The 22,236-nt window shown below is 44.2% G+C and overlaps 1 protein-coding gene across 2 annotated transcripts in view; it reads right to left on the bottom strand.

Moving 5' to 3' along the window:
• Positions 1–22,236, bottom strand: part of KCNJ15 (potassium inwardly rectifying channel subfamily J member 15) — a 97,630-nt gene that overhangs the window by 51,332 nt on the left and 24,062 nt on the right. The window contains exon 1 of one of the 2 annotated variants that reach the window (XM_056559659.1): positions 19,854–19,933. The exons of the other annotated variant lie outside the window; for it this stretch is intronic. The gene's annotated coding sequence lies outside the window, so the exon portion shown is untranslated. Of the gene's footprint in view, positions 1–19,853; positions 19,934–22,236 lie in introns of those variants that run through there. 2 annotated transcript variants of the gene reach the window in all.

The raw sequence follows: 22,236 nt of genomic DNA, 5'->3' as shown, positions 1-22,236 counted from the left end.
ATATCAGGTCACTTCTGGTACGTGCAGCGTTGACTATAATGTAACATCATCCCTCCTCGAATCTCTTATCTAAGAGTTCTGTAACCTCATAACTACAGCGAGGAGCCGGCTCCTTATCATATCTATTCTCAATCTACGATAGGACCAACTACACATCTATATAAACAGTATGATAAAACATTTTCCATAGGTTTTACACGGTGTCCATAGGCTCTTATCTAGAGGTTCAATGTCAGGGATCAGTATATGATGGGGACATTATGGTGGGGGCCCCCGGCTGTGTTACTACCCATACAGAACATTCTGTCGGATGTATCTGCTGTTCCGTTCTGCAGAGTTCAGATGTTCAGTTTGCTGAAGAGAACAGGCGGGTTAAATGTCCTACAAATATTGCGAGAGAGAGAAAAAACTAGAACTCTCTATCCCGTTGGAGCAGGTGGATACACGGAGCTGAGATACATCTGTAGATGTTATGGTTAGAATAAAGGCCACATGAACAAGACTATAGAGCCTAAAACTACTTGGCAAAAAAAAAAATAAAAAAAATGTAAAAAAAACATGCATGGAAGGAAATGTTACCTATCCATGCATATACACAGCAGTATTAACCCCTTAAGGACCAGGCCATTTTACACCTTAGGACCGGAGCGTTTTTTGCACATCTGACCACTGTCACTTTAAACATTAATAACTCTGGGATGCTTTTACCTATCATTTTGATTCAGAGATTGTTTTTTCCTGACATATTCTACTTTATGTTATTGGTAACATTTTGTCGATACTTGCATAGTTTCTTAGTAAAAAATTCCAAAATTTGATGAAAAAATTGAAAATTTTGCATTTTTTTTTTACTTTGAAGCTCTCTGTTTGTAAGGAAAATGGATATTCCAAATTAAAAATTTACATAAAGAATATGTCTACTTTATGTTTGCATCATAAAATTGACGAGTTTTTACTTTTGGAAGACACCAGAGGGCTTCAAAGTTCAGCAGCAATTTTCCAATTTTTCACAAAATTTTCAAACTCACTATTTTTCAGGGACCAGTTCAGGTTTGAAGTGGATTTGAAGGGTCTTCATATTAGAAATACCCCACAAATGACCCCATTATAAAAACTGCACCCCCCAAAGTATTCAAAATGACATTCAGTCAGCATTTTAACCCTTTAGGTGTTTCACAGGAATAGCAGCAAAGTGAAGGAGAAAATTCACAATCTTCATTTTTTACACTCGCATGTTCTTGTAGACCCAATTTTTGAATTTTTACAAGGAGTAAACGGAGAAAATGTATACTTATATTTGTAGCCCAATTTCTCTCGAGTAAGCAGATACCTCATATGTCTATGTAAAGTGTTCGGCGGGCGCAGTAGAGGGCTCAGAAGTGAAGGAGCGACAAGGGGATTTTGGAGAGTACGTTTTTCTGAAATGGTTTTTGGGGGGCATGTTGCATTTAGGAAGCCCTTATGGTGCCATAACAGCAAAAAAAAAAAAAAAAACACATGGCATACCATTTTGGAAACTAGACCCCTTGGGGAACGTAACAAGGGGTAAAGTGAGCCTTAATACCCCACAGGTGTTTCACGACTTTTGCATATGTAAAAAAAAAATACATATTTTTTCACTAAAATGTGTGTTTCCCCTCAAATTTCACATTTTTGCAAGGGTTAATAGCAGAAAAGACCCCCCAAAATTTGTAACCCCATCTCTTCTGAGTATGAAGGTACCCCACAAGTGGACCTGAAATGCACTACGGGCAAACTACAATGCTCAGAAGAGAAGGAGTCATATTTGGCTTTTGGAGAGCAAATTTTGCTCGGGGCATGTTGCATTTAGAAAGCCCCTACGGTGCCAGGACAGCAAAATAACCCCCACATGGCATACCATTTTGGAAACTAGACCCCTTGAGTAAGGTAACAATGTGTACAGTGAGCATTTACCCCCCACTGGTGTCTGTCAGATCTTTGGAACAGTGGGCTGTACAAAATTTTTAATTTGCGCAGCCCACTGTTCCAAAGATCTGTCAGACACCAGTGGGGTGTAAATTCTCACTGCACCCGTCATTACATTCCATGTGGGGTGTAGTTTCCAAAATGGGGTCACATGTGTTTTTTTTTTTTATTTTTACGTTTGTCAAAACCGCTGTAACAATCAGCCACCCCTGTGCAAATCACATCAAATGTACATGGTGCATTCTCCCTTCTGGGCCTTGTTGTGCGCCCCCAGAGCACTTTGCGCCCACATATGGGGTATCTCCATAGTTGGGAGAAATTGCATTATAAATTTTGGGGGGCTTTTTTGCCATTTACCTCTTGCAAAATGAACAGTATAAGGCAACACCAGTGTGTTAGTGTAAAAAAATTTATTTTTTTACACTAACATGCTGTTGTAGACCCCAACTTCACATTTTCGTAAGGGGTTAAAGGAGAAAAAGCCCCCCAAAATTTGTAACACAATTTCTCCCGAGTCCGGCGATACCCCATATGTGACCCTAAACTGTTGCCTTGAAATACGACAGGGCTCCAAAGTGAGAGCGCCATGTGCATTTGAGGCCTGAATTAGGGATTTGCATAGGGGTGGACATGGGGGTATTCTACGCCAGTGATTCCCAAACAGGGTGCCTCCAGCTGTTGCACAACTCCCAGCATGCTTGGACAGTCAACGGCTGGAGGCTCCATTTTGAAAACAGTGGCATACCAGACGTTTTTCATTTTTATTGGGGAGGGGGGCTGTGTAGGGGTATGTGTATATGTAGTGTTTTTTACTTTTTATTTTATTTTGTGTTAGTGTAGTGTTTTTAGGGTACAGTCGCATGGGCAGGGGGATTACAGCAAGTTTCCCGCTGCGAGTTTGAGCTGCCGCGCAAAATTTGCTGCAAACTTGCAGCCTGATACTCACTGTAAGCCCCCTGCCCATGTGAGTGTACCCTGTACATTCACAGGGGGAGGGGGGGGGGACCTCCAGCTGTTGCAAAACTACAACTCCCAGCATGCACAGTCTATCAGTGCATGCTGGTAGTTATAGTTTTGCAACAGCTGGAGGCACACGGGTTGGGAAATACTGAGTTAGGAAACAGACAATGTTTCCCAACCAGTTTGCCTCCAGTTGTTGGAAAACCACTACTCCCAAACATTCTCAGGCATGCTGGGAGTAGTAGTTCGGCAACATCTTTAGAGCCAGATGTTGCCGAACTACAACTCCCAGCATGCTTGGAGTTGTAGTTTTGCAACATCTGGAGGACTACAGTTTGCAGACCACTAATACAGTGGTTCCCAATCTGTGCCCTTCCAGATGTTGCAAAACTACAACTCCCAGTATGCCAAAACTGTCCAGGCATGCTGGGAGTTGTAGTTCTGCAACATCTGAAGGGCCAGATGTTACAGAACTACAACTCCCAGCATGCCTGGACAGTAAGGGCATGCTGAGGATGTGTAGTTTTGCAACATCTGGAAGGGCACAGTCTCCAAACTGTGGACCTCCAGATGTTGCAAAACTGCAACTCCCAGCATGCCCAGACGCCAAGGGCTGGCTGGGCATGCTGGGAGTTGTAGTATACAGGGTCCCATTACAGCAATGCATGTCGCTTTACGGCGACGTGCATTGCTGTAAAGGGCCTGACCGCGGCTGAAGATCTACTCACCTGTCGCCGCAGTCTTCATCGCTGGGATCCGGGTCTTCAGGGACGAGGTAAGTACCGGGGCCGGTCCCCAGCACTCCCCTGTCCCCCGCCGCATCCTCCGGTCTTCCTCCCGTCCTCTCCGGACTTTCAGGGGCCGGGCAGGACGGGAGGAAGTAACCGCCCCCCCCCCCTGCGATTGGTCGGTTAACTAACCGACAGATCGCAGGGTATAGGAGGAGGTGGCCGGCTTGCCACCTCGCTCCTATTCTTTAGCATGGTCCTGGCTGTCTGTGACAGCCGGGATCATGCGAAATTACCGGGCGGTCGGGTCCCAGAGACCTGATCAGCCCAATATCGCCGCAGATCGCAAGTGCGATTTCCCTTGCGATTTGCGGCGATCGCCGACATGGGGGGCCTACATGGCCCCCCTCTGTGTTTGCCCTGGATGCCTGCTGAAGCATTTCAGCAGGCATCCAGTTCCGATCTCTGCCCGGCGAGCGGCAGAGACCGGAAATACAACAGGACGTTCTCTAACGTCCTTGGGCATTAAAGCCCAGGTAGCGGGGACTTTAGAGAACATCCTATGTCCTTAAGAGGTTAAAGGGGAACTCTGGTGGAAAACTTTTTTTCATTTTTTTAATCAACTGGTGCCAGAAAGTTAAACAGATTTGTAAATTACTTCTATTAAAAAAATCTTAATCCTTCCAGTACTTATTAGCTGCTGAATACTACAGAGGAAATTATTTTCTTTTTGGAACACAGTGCTCTCTGCTGACATCTCTGTCCATTTTAGGAACTGTCCAGAGCAGCCTATGTTTGCTATGGGGATTTTCTCCTACTCTGGACAGTTCTTAAAATGGACAGAGGTGTCAGCAGAGAGCATTGTGCTCGTGATGTCAGCAGAGAGCTCTGTGTTCCAAAAAAAAAAAAAAGAATTTCCTATGTAGTATACAGCAGCTGTTAATTACTGGAAGGATTAAGATTTTTTTTAATAGAAGTAATTTACAAATCTGTTTAACTTTCTGGCACCAGTTGATTTAAAAAAAAAAATAAATAAAATAAAAAAAGTTTCCACCGGAGTAGCCCTTTAATGGGTTTGTCCAGGGTGTGAAAATCATGGCCTGCTTCTTCCCAAAAACAGTGGCACATCTGTCCACCAATTGTGAGTGTTATTGGAGATTAGCTGAGCACCTAAACATTGTGGGAGAGGACGAGATGTTAAAGGGGTATTCCAGCGTTCTGAACATTTTGTTCAGAACACTCAGAGCCTGAGGCTGTGATAGTGATGTTACAGCCACGCCCATTGTGACATCATGCCACGCCCCCTCAATGCAAGTCTATGGGAGGGGGCGTGGCTGCCGCCACGCCCCCTCCCATAGACTTGCATTGAGTGGGCGTGACGTAACGCCACAAGGGGTAGTGGCCATGACGTCACGACGCCCGCGCCCAGCGTTCGGAACAAAATGTTCCGAACGCTGCGGTAGTGGAATCCCCCTTTAAGGAGAGTGTTATAAAGATGTGTGAAGACTTATAGGCCATTGATGTTTCTCCAGAAATTTTGGGAAAAACAGATGTACAAGACCGCTTAGGGTGGGTTCACACCACGATTTTCCATACAGTTTTTGGATACGTTTTATTTTTTATTTTTTTATTTTTAAACGTATGCAACCGTGGCCATAGACTTTCCATTCAAAGCTGTATGCACCATATTGTATACGGTTGTCTCTGCTACTTTTCTTTTCTGGACAGAAAGCCGTGGCCTACCACGGTTTGTGGTCCGGGTGAAAAACCATATTGACCAGTATACGTTTTAGTTTTTTTAACTTGGGAGTCAATGGGAACCGTACAGACCTGTATTTGCGTACGGTTCCATCCAGTTTGCACTAGGGATCGACCGATTATCGGTATGGCCGATATTATCGGCCGATAATCACGATTTTGGGCATTATCGTTATCGGCAATTACCTTGCCGATGAGCCGATAATGAACCGCCCCCGCACCGCCCCTACAGCACCGCGACCGCACCCCCCCCCGACCCGCTGCACTGCACCGCGTCGCACCCCCCACCGCACCACCCCGGCCCCAGTGCCTCCCCCATACCCGGTTTTATAATTACCTGTTCTCGGGGCCCACGCTTCTTCTTGCTCCTGCTGCGTCCTGCGTTACGCTGTGCGCAGTGACGTGCGTGACGTCACCGTCAGTGCGCACAGTGACAATTCAGGAGGACGCCACCGGAGCCAGATGTAGAGTGGACCCCGGGAAAAGGTAATTATTAAACCGGGGATGGGGGAGGCAATGGGGCCGGAGCGGTGCGGCGGGTCGGGGGGGGGGGTTGGTCGCGGTGGGGCGGGTCGCGGGGGGGATAAACAGCCGATAACTTATACCGGAATATCGGTATAAGTTATCGGCTATCGGCCCTAACCTCCACCGATTATCGGTATCGGCCCTAAAAAAAAACTATGTCGGTCGATCCCTAGTTTGCACCATACTGTTTTTGACTTGGCACAGTTTTTTTTCTTGGAATTTCAATCAAACAAGTGAAACTTTATTCATAATGGAGTGAAATGTTCAAAACGTATACGTTTTATTCCTTAAAAAACGGATGCAACCGGACATCATTTTTCAAACCGTATACAGATAAAACTTTGTACACACGTTTTGATACAGTTTAGTCCGGTTTTGAGGAATCCGTTTTTTTTTTTTTTTTTTATCAAAAACCTGATAAAAAAACTGTATTGCAAAAACGTGGTGTGAACCTACCCTTACTCGACAGCATTTCAGGAGGCTTTCTCCATTCATGTCTGTGACGTCACGAGGGGTGTGGCCGTGACATCACGATCACTGCCGCAAGAAACCGGCATTTTTGTCAGAACGCCAGGTGCTGCAAGAGATCGTAGGGGGCCCCAGCAACCATTCATCCTTTGGATAGGGGATAAAGATGTCAAGCAGCGGAGTACCCCTTTAACTCCAGCTCGATGTATTGTACAGTTGGTTGAAATTGCAGAGACCTCTCATTGTCACAAAGATTCCTACGCTGAACCCTGTATTGTGTACCATGCATGATCCAACACCGTCTATATATATCCAACCAGACCTTCGGTTACAAACAAAAATAAATATCTAGATTTTCAGGTTTTGTAAATGCAAATCTCATCGGTGCAAATTTACATAGAACTTTGTTGTGCACAGAAAACCATTTATTCACAACAACCGCCGACATTCACAACAACCCATCCGACCGGTTTCTCTTGTTCCCATTTCTACATTATGAGGTTTTGCAATGGTAATTGACGCATATTAATACATTTATTAGTTTATATGAGCCGGCACAAGATTCATGCATCGCTTTGACGTACACTGTCTGTCCCAGGACTTTGGATTTTGTATATAAACTTTATTGCTCCTAATACACTGATAACGAAAAAAAAAAAAAATAGCAAAAACAAATATTGATAGGTTATTGACTTCCAATGATATTTGCTCTAGTGTGCTAGTAAGCAAGGAGGCAGCAACTTGTTCCAAGTGCCATGTCGAGGGGAAGACACTTTATTAATGCAGGCTCTGAGGGGGTGGGGCATGATAAAGTTACAGCCCCTGCAGAACTTGCACTAGGCATAACATTTCATATATTATGCCTAGCACTGGGCATGAGGGGCACATCTGCTTTATCATGCACCCCCTCAGAGCCTGTACCTCGCAGTGTACACTCTGTGCAGCTTCAGTGGGAACTACAACTCCCAGCAAGGAATCCTGCACCTGACTAGTCACTTAACTAAAAAAAAAAAAAAGAAACTTAAAAGGGGTACTCCGCTACTCAGCGGTCGGAACAAAATGTTCCAAACATTTAGGACACTCTAAGGGTGCGTTCACACGGAGTAAATCAAGAGTAATTCACGCTGAAAAATTTACGGGCGGAAAAAATAATTTTATTTTTGCGCAAAATTCGAGGGAAATTCGCACGCAATTCGCGCGCAATTTGCACGGAATTGTATGCGGAAATGGGGGAGAAAGAGGTGAAGGGTTTTTCAGCCATTTCCACGCAAATTCTGCGCAAAAACGATGTCGGGTGGAATTTTTTTTTTACCATTGACTTCAATTGATTTCTGCTAGCGGATTCCGCTTGAAGAATGAACATGCTCATTCTTCAAGCAGAACGGAATTCAGCGTCGGAATTCTGCTAGCAGAATTTCCGCAGTGTAAACAGGGCAGCAGAAATAACATTAAAATCAATGGGCAGAGGAGATGGGCGTTAATTTGGAGCGGAGAATTCAAGAGGAATTACTCAAGTAAATTCCTCTTGAATTATCCGTGTGAACGCACCCTAATAAGGAATTCAGCCAACTCTGTTACTATGTGGGAGAGGTTATAGTATAATGGAAGGGAGATAGAGGTAGCTGAAATCCCGGCTAGAGTGTCCTCTACTCGGAAAACAGGAAGTCCGATACAGGATGTACACCAGATCAGTATGTGTTGAAAATAAGTTTCATCGCTGGACAACACCTTTAAGGATATTTCAGGGGTTCTACCACAGGATTACGAAACACTTGAAAGGAACTCTGTCTAGAAAAGTCAAAAGTTTTTATTGGTTGGGGTCTGTGTGTTTGGACCCTGACCCATGATGTGAATGAGACGAAAGAGTGGCGCGCAGTGGCCACGCACTCGTCTCCCTGCTCTATGTCTTTGAGACCTGGACAGCCACAGAGAATTGGATTGCAAGTCTGTCCAGGTCACGTGACACAAATACAGAAAAGAACACTCTAATTGGGTCTTCCTCCTGTCTCGTTCTCATGATCGGTCGGGGTCTAAATTTTGACAAAACTGTGGTTACTGAATGAGCTCTTAAAAGGAGTAGTGTAGTGCTTCTATTCCGTTGTGCCCGGGCTGCAAAAAAAACATTAAAGAAATAAAAGAAACTTTAACTCACCATCCCCATTCCACCGGAGCGCCGCTACAGCTGTTCGGTCCTCCGCTCCGGTCTTCTTCCTTCTTCCATGTGCATGGATTGTCACACTGCGCTCAGCCTATCACTAAAGGAGGCGGGACATCACTGCGGCCGGTGATAGGCTGAGCACAGTGTGACAATCCATGCACACGGAAAAAGGACAAAGACCGGAGCGGAGGACCGAACAGCTGTAGCGGCGCTATGGGGGAACAAATGAAGGTGAGTTAAAATTTATTTTTTTAAATTTTTTGTTTTTTTTGAAGTCCGGGCACAATGGAGTAGAAATACTTTACTACTTCTTTAAAAGGGAATGCTCATACAGAATACTTTGTCTGAAGACAAGAGAATTTGCCACTTAGGTTATGTTCACATCTGCACTGGAGCCCCAATCCGGAGCAAGTTTTTTCAGATTTGACAGGAAGAATAGAGCTGAATGAGCGCAAACATTGTGACAGAAATCAATAGTTTGCCGGGTGCTAGGGGTTTCTTACATATGATGGAAATAGCACAACGTCATGGCTTCCACTGTAAATAGAAGCCACAAAAGCCTAGAGTCAGGGGCATTTAAAGGATTACTCCAGGCAAAACTTGTACAGTGCCGTGGCGTACTTAGGGAGGGGTGGAGAGGAGGTTCACCCAGGGTGTCACTGACCTTGGGGATTATGAAGTCTCCCAATCCGCCTGACCTAGTGGAATATAATGTGGGCAGTATAGGCAGTCATCCAAAGTGCCCACTTTATAATCCGGTCACTTACTGGGAAATCCACGACACTTGTCAATGATTCCAAGGTCAATAGGCTCCAGCTGTTGGTGTAGGCCGCAGCCTGAGGACAGCAATGCCCTGGCACAGGCGGTGACATTAGCGTCTATGTCACCTTCACCAGAGCAAGAGGAGGTGGCTCTACCTGGAAAACAGAGGTAAGTATATATTTTTTTGTTGTTATTTTTTTGTTAGTGAGGGGGATGCTATTTGTCTAATGAGAGAAATGCTTCGTATTGGGGGGATTGCCTGCCTACTGGTGGGGCTATCTAGCTAACGGGGGATTTCCTATCTATGGGAGGGGGGATTCCTGCCTATGGGAAAGTTCCTACCTCTGGGGGGGGGGGAGGGATTACTTGCCTATTAAAGGGGTACTCCGCTGCCCCATCGTTCTGAACATTTTTTTCCGAACGCTTGGAGCGGGGGCGGTGGTCCTGAGGTCGTGACTGCCATGCCCTCTCCCATAGACTTGCATTGAGGGGGCGTGGCGTGACGTCACGAGGGGCGTGGTCGTGACGTGACAACCCCCACCACTGGCAGAAGGAGCTACCTATCTACAGAGGGGGCTACCTACCTAATGAAGGTGCTACCTGCCTACTGGAGGGGCTAGCTACCTGCCTACTGGAGGGGCTAGCTACCTGCCTACTGGAGGGGCTAGCTACCTGCCTACTGGAGGGGCTAGCTACCTGCCTACTGGAGGGGCTAGCTACCTGCCTACTGGAGGGGCTAGCTACCTGCCTACTGGAGGGGCTAGCTACCTGCCTACTGCCACCCCCCTTTCAGTTTCTGCATTATGTAGAACACAGTGAATCAGCTTTGTCTGGAATGGTCATTAAAGACAACCATTTGGCGGTAATAATCTAGTTCATTGCCTTTCAGGGTGGAGCAGCAATAAATGATAATTGAAAAGTAAAAAAGCAGGAAGATCTTAATGGTTGAAAGAGAATGAAAACATGGAGACTTACGTAGCATGCGGTTCACTCGTCTGCAGTGTTCCCTATGTCAATAATACAGAATATGCTTTCATTGGCTGCGCTCACTCAGAAAAATCTGCAGCTTCAAAGAAGTCATGTCTACCTGCGTCCAAGGAACACAGTCTGGCGATTCTATTTACACGGCGGATGAAAAAACAACAGGAAATAGCACTTTGTCAGGGGAAGCAGCTTTATTCTATCTGTCAGTAAGTATAGCACGGCTTATGTCAGAAGCAGGGAACCTGCAGTGTGCAGCTTCAGTGGGAACTACAACTCCCAGCAAGGAAACCTGCACCTGACTAGTCACTTAAAGGGGTACTCCGGTGAAATCCTTTTTTCTATTAAATCAACTGGCTCCAGAAAGTTAAACAGATTTGTAAAGTACTTTTATTAAAAAATCTTAATCCTTCCTGTACTTATTAGCTGCTGAATCCTACAGAGGAAATTTTTTTTTTTTGGAACACAGAGCTCTCTGCTGACATCACGAGCACAGTTCTCTCTGCTGACGTTATTATAATAATAATAATAATAATAATAATACTAAGTCTTTATTTATTGTTGTCCTTAGTGGGATTTGAACCCAAGGCCCCAGCACTGCAAGGCAGCAGTGCTAACCACTTAGCCACCATGCTGCCCTTAGCGTACATCTACTATGCATGGTTGCTAAAATGGACAGAGATGTCAGCAGAGAGCACTGTGCTCGTGATGCCATGAGTGTTCCAAAAAGAAAGGGATTTTTCTCCGTAGCATTCAGCAGCTAATAAGTACTGGAAGGATTAAAATTTTTTTAATAGAAGTTATTTGCAAATATGTTTAACTTTCTGGCACCAGTTGATTTAAAAGAAAAAAAGGTTTTTACCGGAGTACCCCTTTAACTAAAAAAAGGAACTTAAAGGGGTACTCCGCTACTCAGCGTTCGGAACAAAATGTTCCAAACGTTTAGAGCTGGCGGCTTGTGACGTCACAGCCCCGCCCCCTTGTGATGTCACACCCGTCCCTCAATGCAAGAAGTCTATGGGAGGGGGCGTGGCGGCCGCCAAGAGTTCTCCTGCAATCATTGGCTAGGAGGATCATGTGTCCAAATCATCATTCTTCTGTGTAGGGTAAAAGCGGAATATTAACACTTTAGTTACCCCAATGTAAACAGTACATATACATCTGCACCAGCTCTCCAGCACCTTATACACATCCTTGCATTATGCACAACCTCTGGCTCTTTCTTAGGACAGTACCTAGAACAGTCCTACTGGGACTCTACATGTTGCTACATACAGTGTTTTTTGGTCTACCAGAACCACGCCAGAGGGCAACGCAGTCTGTTCATCTGTAGATGTGGCACCATGACAAACTTCAGTCTACAGCGAACTAGATGGGGCGGCGGGTGCAATGGATGCAGCTTGTTCCATTGGGTTTTCCTATCTGAAACAGCTCTAGATAGTCGGATATATGGAAAGCTGGACTTACAGAGGCAAGTGAGTCCATAATATTCCTCACTAGCCAGCGGGCCGTAAATACATTTAGTAGAACTCCACAAAAGTAGTGGAAGGAACAGACGATTGACCATACAATAACAAAAAACATGGCCGCACATCCACCATTTGTAATTTCATCTAATTGCTTCTCAGAATAATTTCAAAATCTAACAGGTTGTTAGGATACATTTTGATCAAAAAGTACAAGCCCACTCGCCACGTCAAGGCCACTTAGTCACTGGGATAGCGCCGAGTGGCGACCACTGCCTCCACGACACCATACCCACAGGAGGAATGACCCAGTGGCCCGGCAGCCCCACTGCTGCCTGACCAGGCCCCTGGCTTTGGGCCGCACCACCCCATGGAAAAAGCATCGCAGTAACAATGGCCGCCACAGAGCACCACACCAGTGTGAACACCTACCACACGGGGGATTGGTCGGGCAGCAGTGGGGCTGCCTGGCCACTGGGTCATTCCCCCGGTGGGCTTGGGGTCTCGGAGGCAGTGGTCGCCGCCTAGCACTACACCAGTGTTAGGTTAGGGACCCACTCTGAATAGGTGGCCTTGACGTGGCGAGTGGGCTTGTACTTTTTGATCAAAACGTATATACTAACAACCTGTTAGATTTTCAACCTGTTAGTTTTTTAAATTATTCTGAGAAGCAAGTAGATCAGATTACAAATAGTGGATGTGCGGCTGTATTTCTCTATTTTTGTTGACCCATAGAATAGTATTTCTACAATGCAGAGTTCTTCCCTATTAGACAGGATAATCCCTTCCCAGCTATCTAATGGGTATTACATAATATAAAAACCTGCTCTGTGTTAATACATTATCCATGAATAGGTATAATATCAGTGCCAGCCGAGCGGAAAGCAGGCACAACTAATGGGTTGGAGTTAAGAGATAGATAGATATGAGATAGATAGATAGATATAAGATAGATAGATAGATATGAGATAGATAGATATGAGATAGATAGATATGAGATAGATAGATATGAGATAGATAGATATGAGATAGATAGATATGAGATAGATAGATATGAGATAGATAGATATGAGATAGATAGATATGAGATAGATAGATATGAGATAGATAGATATGAGATAGATAGATATGAGATAGATAGATATGAGATAGATAGATATGAGATAGATAGATATGAGATAGATAGATATGAGATAGATAGATATGAGATAGATAGATATGAGATAGATAGATATGAGATAGATAGATATGAGATAGATAGATATGAGATAGATAGATATGAGATAGATAGATAGATATGAGATAGATAGATATGAGATAGATAGATATGAGATAGATAGATATGAGATAGATAGATATGAGATAGAGATAGATATGAGATAGAGATAGATATGAGATAGATAGATAGGAGATAGATAGATATGAGATAGATAGATAGATATGAGATAGATATGAGATAGATAGAGATATAAGATATATAGATAGATATGAGATAGATAGATATGAGATAGATAGATATGAGATAGATAGATATGAGATAGATAGATATGAGATAGATAGATATGAGATAGATAGATATGAGATAGATAGATATGAGATAGATAGATATGAGATAGATAGATATGAGATAGATAGATATGAGATAGATAGATATGAGATAGATAGATATGAGATAGATAGATATGAGATAGATAGATATGAGATAGATAGATATGAGATAGATAGATATGAGATAGATAGATATGAGATAGATAGATATGAGATAGATAGATATGAGATAGATAGATATGAGATAGATAGATATGAGATAGATAGATATGAGATAGATAGATATGAGATAGATAGATATGAGATAGATAGATATGAGATAGATAGATAGATATGAGATAGATAGATATGAGATAGATAGATATGAGATAGATAGATATGAGATAGATATGAGATAGATAGATATGAGATAGATAGATATATATGAGATAGATAGATATGAGATAGATAGATAGATAGATAGATAGACATATGTAATATCCAGAATATAGTCCTGCACTACACTTAGGACCTGTCAGGTTGAGTCTCTCTGATCTGGGGGCTCTCCTGCTGTGTCTCCCCTGCTGTTATTTTATGGATAGTCAGTGTAATAATGTATAGTCAGTATAAAGGACCTGTGAGATGTCACATGTTCTATTTATGTTGTCACATGTTACCCAGAGGGCACCAGCTTAACACATGACCCGCAGCTTGACCAATGGGCTTTGGCTCAGCCCCCCTCTGTATAAGGGGGCGGCCATCACAATTCTCTCTCTAAGCTCTTGTGCTTCTTTACGGAGACCAGCAAACACCAGAGATCTCAGTACTAGTGTCCAGCATCTGGAAGGCCGCAAAGCTACAGTCATTCCAGTAAGTCAAAAGTCTATGTCTGCTGTCACTACAAGCAGTCAAGTCCAGCCTATTGTCAAGCCTCAAGATAATTATCTAAAGTCTCTTATCTGTCTAATTGGTCCCAGCAAGCTGCGAGGTCTTTTGGGTTCCTGTCCACCTCTCTGGGAATCTGACCGAGCTGTGATGATAATTCCATCCATAACTGGTTGTGGACTCTCCTTTCACTGCCTAGCCATTGCAATAGCGGAGATACCGTTCATGTGGCTCTGGTACACAAAAACCACTCTGGCGTCACGAACATTAGGGGTTAACAATACTTTGCCCCTGGGGGTTAATACCATCTTGCCCCATCCACCTACAACACTACACCCCCTGGTCCCGCCATCACTGTGGGCCACCACAGATAGATAGATAAATAGATATGAGATAGATAGACGATAACCTACAATACCTATGTTGCCAGACACTACAATAGAATAACATACAAAACTGACAATTCATATTCAAAAAAGCTTTATTGAAAATCACATTATAAGTACAAAATACCACAGGGACCCACCCATTAAAAACTACCCACCCTTAAATCCATAAACCCCAGAACACTGATAGGGATGCCACAAGGATAAGCAGAGAACCGTCCTCAATGTGCTGACAGGTAAACAATACATTGAGACATCCGGAGTCCTACTGCACCCTGTGTCACCTCTATGCGTGTTTCTAGAAGTCTCTTCCTCAGGAGCCTCCGGATGTCTCAATCAGGTAATAGACTGTGACTGTTCATTTACAGCATTGCTATTGTATTGTTTACATGTCAGCACATTGAGGACGGTTCTCCCAGGGCTCAAGTCCAGCAGGAACGCATGGGAACGGAGTTCCTGCACTTTTTCCACAGCAGGAGCACTGTTCCCATTAGCAGGAGTCCTGCAGGACCAGCCCTTGTGTGGAAATCTTAGGTGAGTTCCCACACTTTTTTGTTCCAGGACTTGGGTTTTCCGCTTATCCTTGTGGCATCCCTATCAGTGTTCTGGGGTTTATGGTTTTAAAGGGGTATTCCAGGAAAAAACTTTTTTATATATATCAACTGGCTCCAGAAAGTTAAACAGATTTGTAAATTACTTCTATTAAAAAATCTTAATTCTTTCAGTACTTATGAGCTTCTGAAGTTAAGGTTGTTCTTTTCTGTCTACGTCCTCTCTGATGACACCTGTCTCAGGAAACGCCCAGTTTAGAAGAGGTTTGCTATGGGGGTTTGCTTCTAAACTGGGCGTTTCCCTAAACTTCAGAAGCTCATAAGTACTGAAAGGATTAAGATTTTTTAATAGAAGTAATTTACAAATCTGTTTAACTTTCTGGAGCCAGTTGATATATAAAAAAAAGTTTTTTCCTGGAATACCCCTTCAAAGGGGTACTCCGCTGCTCAGCGTTTGGAACAGACTATTCCCAACGCTGGAGCCGGCACCGGAAGCTCGTGACGCCATATCCCAAGCCCCCTCATGACATCACTCATCAGGTGATCAGCAGGGGGAGCTGGGAGTCAGACCCCATTGATCTGATACTGATGGATAAGCTTGTTATTTCTCCGTCATCAATAGCTATGCCCACTGGACAAGTGTATTTTTCCATTCAAAGGAGTTTCTATGTAGGTGTTTCCCAACCAGGGAGCCTCCAGGTGTTGCCAAACTACAACTCCCAGCATGCCCTCCTCATCCCCCATACACTAGCACATGTATTGTGCAGAAAGGCACTTGCCCGATCCTTCTCCCCTCTGACATCTAGAGTCAAAATAAGAGTCGAGAGGCCATTGAATACATAGATCTGTGTTTACCGACCAGTGTTCCTCCAGGTGTTGCAAAACTACAACTCCCAGCATGCACTTCTCATTCCTGCATATAGTAGCACATGTATTCTGCAGGAGGGCACTTGCTCGACCCTTTTTCCCCTCTGACATCCAGATTCAAAAGAGAGTCGAGAGGCCAATGTATACATAGATCAGTGTTTCCCGACCAGTGTTCCGACAGGTGTTGCAAAACTACAACTCCCCGCGTGCCCTCCTCATCCCCACATACACTAGCACATGTATTGTGCAGAGAGATACTTGCGCGATCCTTCTCCCCTCTGAAATCCAGAGTCAAAAGAGAGTTGAGAGGCCATTGTATACATAGATCAGTGTTTCCCAACCAGTGTTCCTCCTGGTGTTGCAAAAACTACAATTATACATAGATCAGTGTTTCCTGACCAGTGTTCCTTCAGTTGTTGCAAAACTACAACTCCCAGCATGCACTTCTCATCCCTGCATATACTAGCACATGTATTCTGCAGGGGGGCACTTGCTCGACCCTTTTTCCCCTCTGACATCCAGAGTCAAAAGAGAGTTGAGAGGCCATTGTATACATAGGTTAGTGTTTCCCGACCAGTGTTCCTCCAGGTGTTGCAAAACTACAACTCCCGCCATGCACTTCTCATCCCACATACACTAGCACATGTATTCTGCAGAGAGGCACTTGCCCGAACCTTCTCTCCTCTGACATTAACAGAGAGTCGAGAGGCCATCAAGCACATAGATTAGTGTCTCCAAACCAGTGTGCTTACAAGTGTTGCCAAACTACAACTCCCGGCATGCACTTCTCATCCCCGCATACACTAGCACATGTATTTTGCGGGGGGGCACTTGCTCGACCCTTTTTCCCCTCTGACATCCAGAGTCAAAAAAGAGTCGAGAGGCCATTGTATACATAGGTCAGTGTTTCCCGAACAGTGTTCCTCCAGGTGTTGCCAAACTACAACTCCCAGCATGCACTTCCCATCCCTGCATATACTAGCACATGTATTCTGCAGAGAGGCACTTGCCTGAACCTTCTCTCCTCTGACATCCAGAGTCAACAGAGAGTCGAGAGGGAATCTTACACACAGATCAGTGTCTCCAAACCAGTGTGCCTCCAGGTGTTGCAAAACCACAACTCCCAGCATGGCCGGACAGCCAATGGCTGTCCGGGCATGCTGGGAGTTTTAGTTTTGCAACAGCTGGAGGCTCACTGGTTTGGAAACACTGTTCTAAATAAGTTTTGTCCCCCTGATTTTTTGTTCCCATTGTAGGGAGGTATGAAGCGTTGTCGGATATGTTGCCGTATTACTAAGCCTGTTTATTATTCAGGACTGTAATAAAGTTGGGTGACAGTTGTTGCGATATCAATATCTCCTGGGAACGCTGCAGTAGTGAGACGGCGCAGCCTGTCCTCCGCCGGATTCCGTGCCCTGTAATTAGGGATATTTACACTTCCTGCAGATGTAACTTTAGATGTTAACAGTAAACAGGGTTTATGGAGCAGGTTGTAGTGCGAACACTTAAGACAATTCACCGCGCCTCGTAAAAACAGAGAAAACAGGTTACACTTTGACCTTTTGTGATTCCAATTCACATCATAAAAAAGGAGAATAGCAGCGAGTTTATAAGCAACAATAAGGATATGCATGTAGCAGAGCTGAAAGTGTCATTTAAAGGAGTACTCCGGTGGAAAACTTATTTTTTTTTATTTTTTTTTTTAAATCAACTGGTGCCAGAAAGTAAAACAGATTTGTAAATTACTTCTATTAAAAAAAATCTTAATCCTTCCAGTACTTATTAGCTGCTGAATTCTACAGAGGACATTATTTTCTTTTTGGAACACAGTGCTCTCTGCTGACATCACGAGCACAGTGCTTTCTGCTGCCATCTCTGTCCATTTTAGGAACTGTCCAGAGCAGCATATGTTTGCTATGGGGATTTTCTCCTACTCTGGACAGTTCTTAAAATGGACAGAGATGTCAGCAGAGAGCACTGTGTTCCAAAAAGAAAATAATTTCCTCTGTAGTATTCAGCAGCTAATAAGTACTGGAAGGATTAAGATTTTTTAATAGAAGTAATTTACAAATCTGTTTAACTTTCTGACACCGGTTGATTAAAAAAAAAAAAAAAAAGTTTGCCACCGGAGTACCCCTTTAAAAAAATAAAATAAAAAAAAAGGAACATTGTGGGTAAAGCTAGTACACTGGCACCCCCTTTAGGGCAGGGCAGGGCTGGTTTTGCCTATAGGCAAAATAGGCAGCCGCCTAGAGAGCACTCTTGATGGGGGCACCACTCTCCACGCTGCAAGAAGGTTAGTAGGCAGCATAGAAAGCCCCCGCTGACCCAAAGCACCTGCCCAACCAGCACCATTGTGTCACCCCAGTAGTAAGGAGATTACATGGGGAGGAGGTTTGTTACAGTGTATCACCCCAGTAGTAAGGATATTACATGAGGAGGGGGTTTGTTACAGTGTGTCACCCCAGTAGTAAGGAGATTACATGAGGAGGAGGTTTGTTACAGTGTGTCACCCTGGTAGTAAGGAGATTACATGAGGAGGAGGTTTGTTATAGTGTGTCACCCCAGTAGTAAAGTGATTACGTGAGGAGGGAGTTTGTTACAGTGTGTCACCCCAGTAGTAAGGAGATTACATGAGGAGGAGGTTTGTTACAGTGTGTCACCCCAGTAGTAAAGTGATTACGTGAGGAGGGAGTTTGTTACAGTGTGTCACCCCAGTAGTAAGGAGATTACATGAGGAGGAGATTTGTTACAGTGTGTCACCCCAGTAGTAAGGAGATTACATGGAGGAGGAGGTTTGTTACAGTGTGTCACCCCAGTAGTAAGGAGATTACATGAGGAGGAGGTTTGTTACAGTGTGTCACCCCAGTAGTAAGGAGATTACATGAGGAGGAGGTTTGTTACAGTGTGTCACCCCAGTAGTAAGGAGATTACACGAGAAGGAGGTTTGTTACAGTTTTCTAGGGTGGCAAAACTCCTGCACCAGCCCTGCTTTAGAACCCATGCACACTATGGAATTTCTAACTGGGCAGAGAATCCGTGTGCAGTAGGTGTCAGCAGAATCAATCACAGTGTCCATATGCATTTTTGGGTGGAATTCTTTCGGCAGTCTGCACAGAGCAGAAAAATGCAATGAGAGGCTACTGCAAGTGAAACTCCAACCAGAATGCTTCAGAGCAGGATTTCAGTAGTGTGCACGGGCCCTTACTATCGGGATTCCATATAAATTGTGGTGAAAAAAAGTACAAGGAAATTCAGTTCTCTCTATGTTGTGAGAAGAATATTTCCATCATTTTTAAACTTTTTTATCTGAAATGTGAGCATGGCGTCAGCGTGGCTTCCCTCTCCCAGAGAGGAGCGAAATGCGTTGCCTTTCATGTTTCAGCCCTCGCTGGAACCTTTGTATTTTGGTCCTTACTGAAACCCAACTCGGGTCTGATGAAGGTCCCAGAGAGGAGCGAAATGCGTTGCCTTTCATGTTTCAGCCCTCACTGGAACCTTTGTATTTTGGTCCTTACTGAAACCCAACTCGGGTCTGATGAAGGTCCCAGAGAGGAGCGAAATGCGTTGCCTTTCATGTTTCAGCCCTCACTGGAACCTTTGTATTTTGGTCCTTACTGAAACCCAACTCGGGTCTGATGAAGGTCCAAGAGAGGAGCGAAATGCGTTGCCTTTTATGTTTCAGCCCTCCCTGGAACATTAGGCCTGATGAAGGTTCCAGTAAGGACTGAAATGTATTGCCTTTTCCTCCTTGCTGGAACTTTCACATTTCAGTGAATCTTAATGTATGACCGCGCAGTAAATCTCTCCATTATACCTTATATAGGGCTTTTCTCATAAAGACAACTAATAGGTATTATATGGACCCGCAGTAGAAACCTCACCTCTATATATCACAATGTACAACTGGCTTCCGTATTGGCTAATCGTTCAGTCCTGGCTGCCATGTCAGAATACATTCTCCTGCTGGAGGGAAAATACCTGATTAACTACAACATCTCCCTAAAATATAACATCGATGGGAGCCCCACCAGGAAGCAATTTGTATAAACTTTCTCAAATCTATCTATCTATCTATCGTCATGGCCGTAAATGTTGGCACCCCTGAAATTTTTCAAGAAAATGAAGTATTTCTCACAGAAAAGGATTGCAGTAACACAGGTTTTGCTATACACATGTTTATTCCCTTTGTGTGTATTAGAACTAAACCAAAAAAGGAGGGGGAAAAAAACAAAAATTGGACATAATGTCACCAAACTCCAAAAATGGTCTGGACAAAATTATTGGCACCCTTAACTTAATGTTTGGTTGCACCCTTTGGAAAAAATAACTGAAATCAGTGGCTTCCTATAACCATCAATAAGCTTCTTACACCTCTCAGCCGGAATGTTGGACCACTCTTCCTTTGCAAACTGCTCCAGGTCTCTCTTATTGGAAGGCGCCTTTTCCCAACAGCAATTTTAAGATCCCAGGTGTTCAATGGGATTTAGATCTGGACTCATTGCTGCCACTTCAGAACTCTCCAGAGATTTGTTGCCGTCCATTTCTGGTGCTTTTTGACGTATGTTTGGGGTCATTGTCCTGCTGGAAGACCCAAGATCTCGGACGCAAACCCAGCTTTCTGACACTGGGCTGTACAGTGCGACCCAAAATCCATTGGTAATCCTCAGATTTCATGATGCCTTGTACACATTGAAGGCCCCCAGTGCAAGAGGCAGCAAAAAAAAACAAAACATCACTGACCTCCACCATATTTCACTGTAGGTACTGTGTTCTTTTCTTTGTAGGCCTCATTCTGTTTTCAGTAAACAGTAGGATGATGTGCTTTACCAAAAAGCTCTATCTTGTTCTCATCTAGACATGTGCAATTTGTTTCGTAACGGACACGGAACGAAACGAATTTTCCCGTTTTCGGATGTTTGTTACAAAAAATAATGCACGAAAAAAAAAATAACAAAATCCCGAAAAAGCATACGAATATACAGTTAACGAATGCATTCGTTAACTAACGCATAACGAATATGCATGTTAACGAACAACGAATGCATTCGTTATCAGTATACCGAATGTCGGGGCCATGAATCAACTGCTATCCGGCAGCGCATAATGCTTAAGATGCTGCCGGATAGCAGTTGAAGCAGCCCGGGCAGGTTCACTCACCTTTCCGCGCTGCTCCGGGCCTTCCTCCAGTGGGTCCTGGGCTGGTCCGGGGGCCTTCCTTCGGTGGGTCCTGGGCTGGTCTGGGGCCTTCATACGGGTCTCCCTCTGACGTCGTTATGATGCCGTCGCGCACGCCGTCCCGTCATCCAATAGAAACGGCGTGCGGCAGCGACATGATGACTTCGCTACGGAGGCCCAGTAAGGCCTTGCGGCAGACAGCGGAGGACCGGAGTAGACCAGGAGAGCCCAACAGAGCCCAGTGGAGTACCGAAGAGGACTAGGAGAGCCCAGCGGAGGCCCGGGGACACCATCGGGAGCAGCGGGGACAGATGAGTAGGACTTTACTTTTTTACATTGCACAAATCCCTCAACATACGAATTACCATTGTATGTGAAGGGATCACTAGACATGTGCAGAACCAAAAATCAGAATTAACGAATGCATTTGTTGTTTTTAACAAATGTATCCGTTTTTTAAACGAATGCATCCGAAAACGAAAAAAAATTTTGCGGATGCATCCGAAAACCGAATATGACGAATGCACAGCATTCCAAATATTCACAGAACCGAAAATTTAAAAAAAAAAAAAAAAACGAACAAAACGAAGAAAAAAAAATGTTTTTGGTTCTGCACATGTCTAGTCTCATCTGTCCACAAGACGTTTTCCCAGAAGGATTTTGGCTTACTCAAGTTCATTTTGGCAAAATGTAGTCTTGGCGTCGACGGATAGTTTGCGCTGACACTGATGCTCCCTGAGCCTGCAGGACAGCTTGAATATCTTTGGAATTTGTTTGGGGCTGCTTATCCACCATCCGGACTATCCTGTGTTGACACCTTTCATCAATTTTTCTCTTCCGTCCATGCCCAGGGAGATTAGCTACAGTGCCATGGGTTGCAAACTTCTTGATAATGTTGTGCACTGTGGACAAAGGCAAATCTAGATCTCTGGAGATGGACTTGTAACCTTGAGATTGTTAATATTTTTCCACAATTTTGGTTCCCAAGTCCTCAGACAGTTCTCTTCTCCTCTTTCTGTTGTCCATGCTTCGTATGGCACACACAGACACACAATGCAAAGACTAAGTGAACTTCTCTCCTTTTTATCT

Source organism: Hyla sarda, chromosome 2 (genome assembly GCF_029499605.1).
Source record: "Hyla sarda isolate aHylSar1 chromosome 2, aHylSar1.hap1, whole genome shotgun sequence".
Lineage (NCBI taxonomy): Eukaryota > Metazoa > Chordata > Amphibia > Anura > Hylidae > Hyla > Hyla sarda.
The sequence above is the reverse complement of the archived record's forward strand: the minus strand, read 5'-3'. Positions and strand labels throughout refer to the sequence as shown.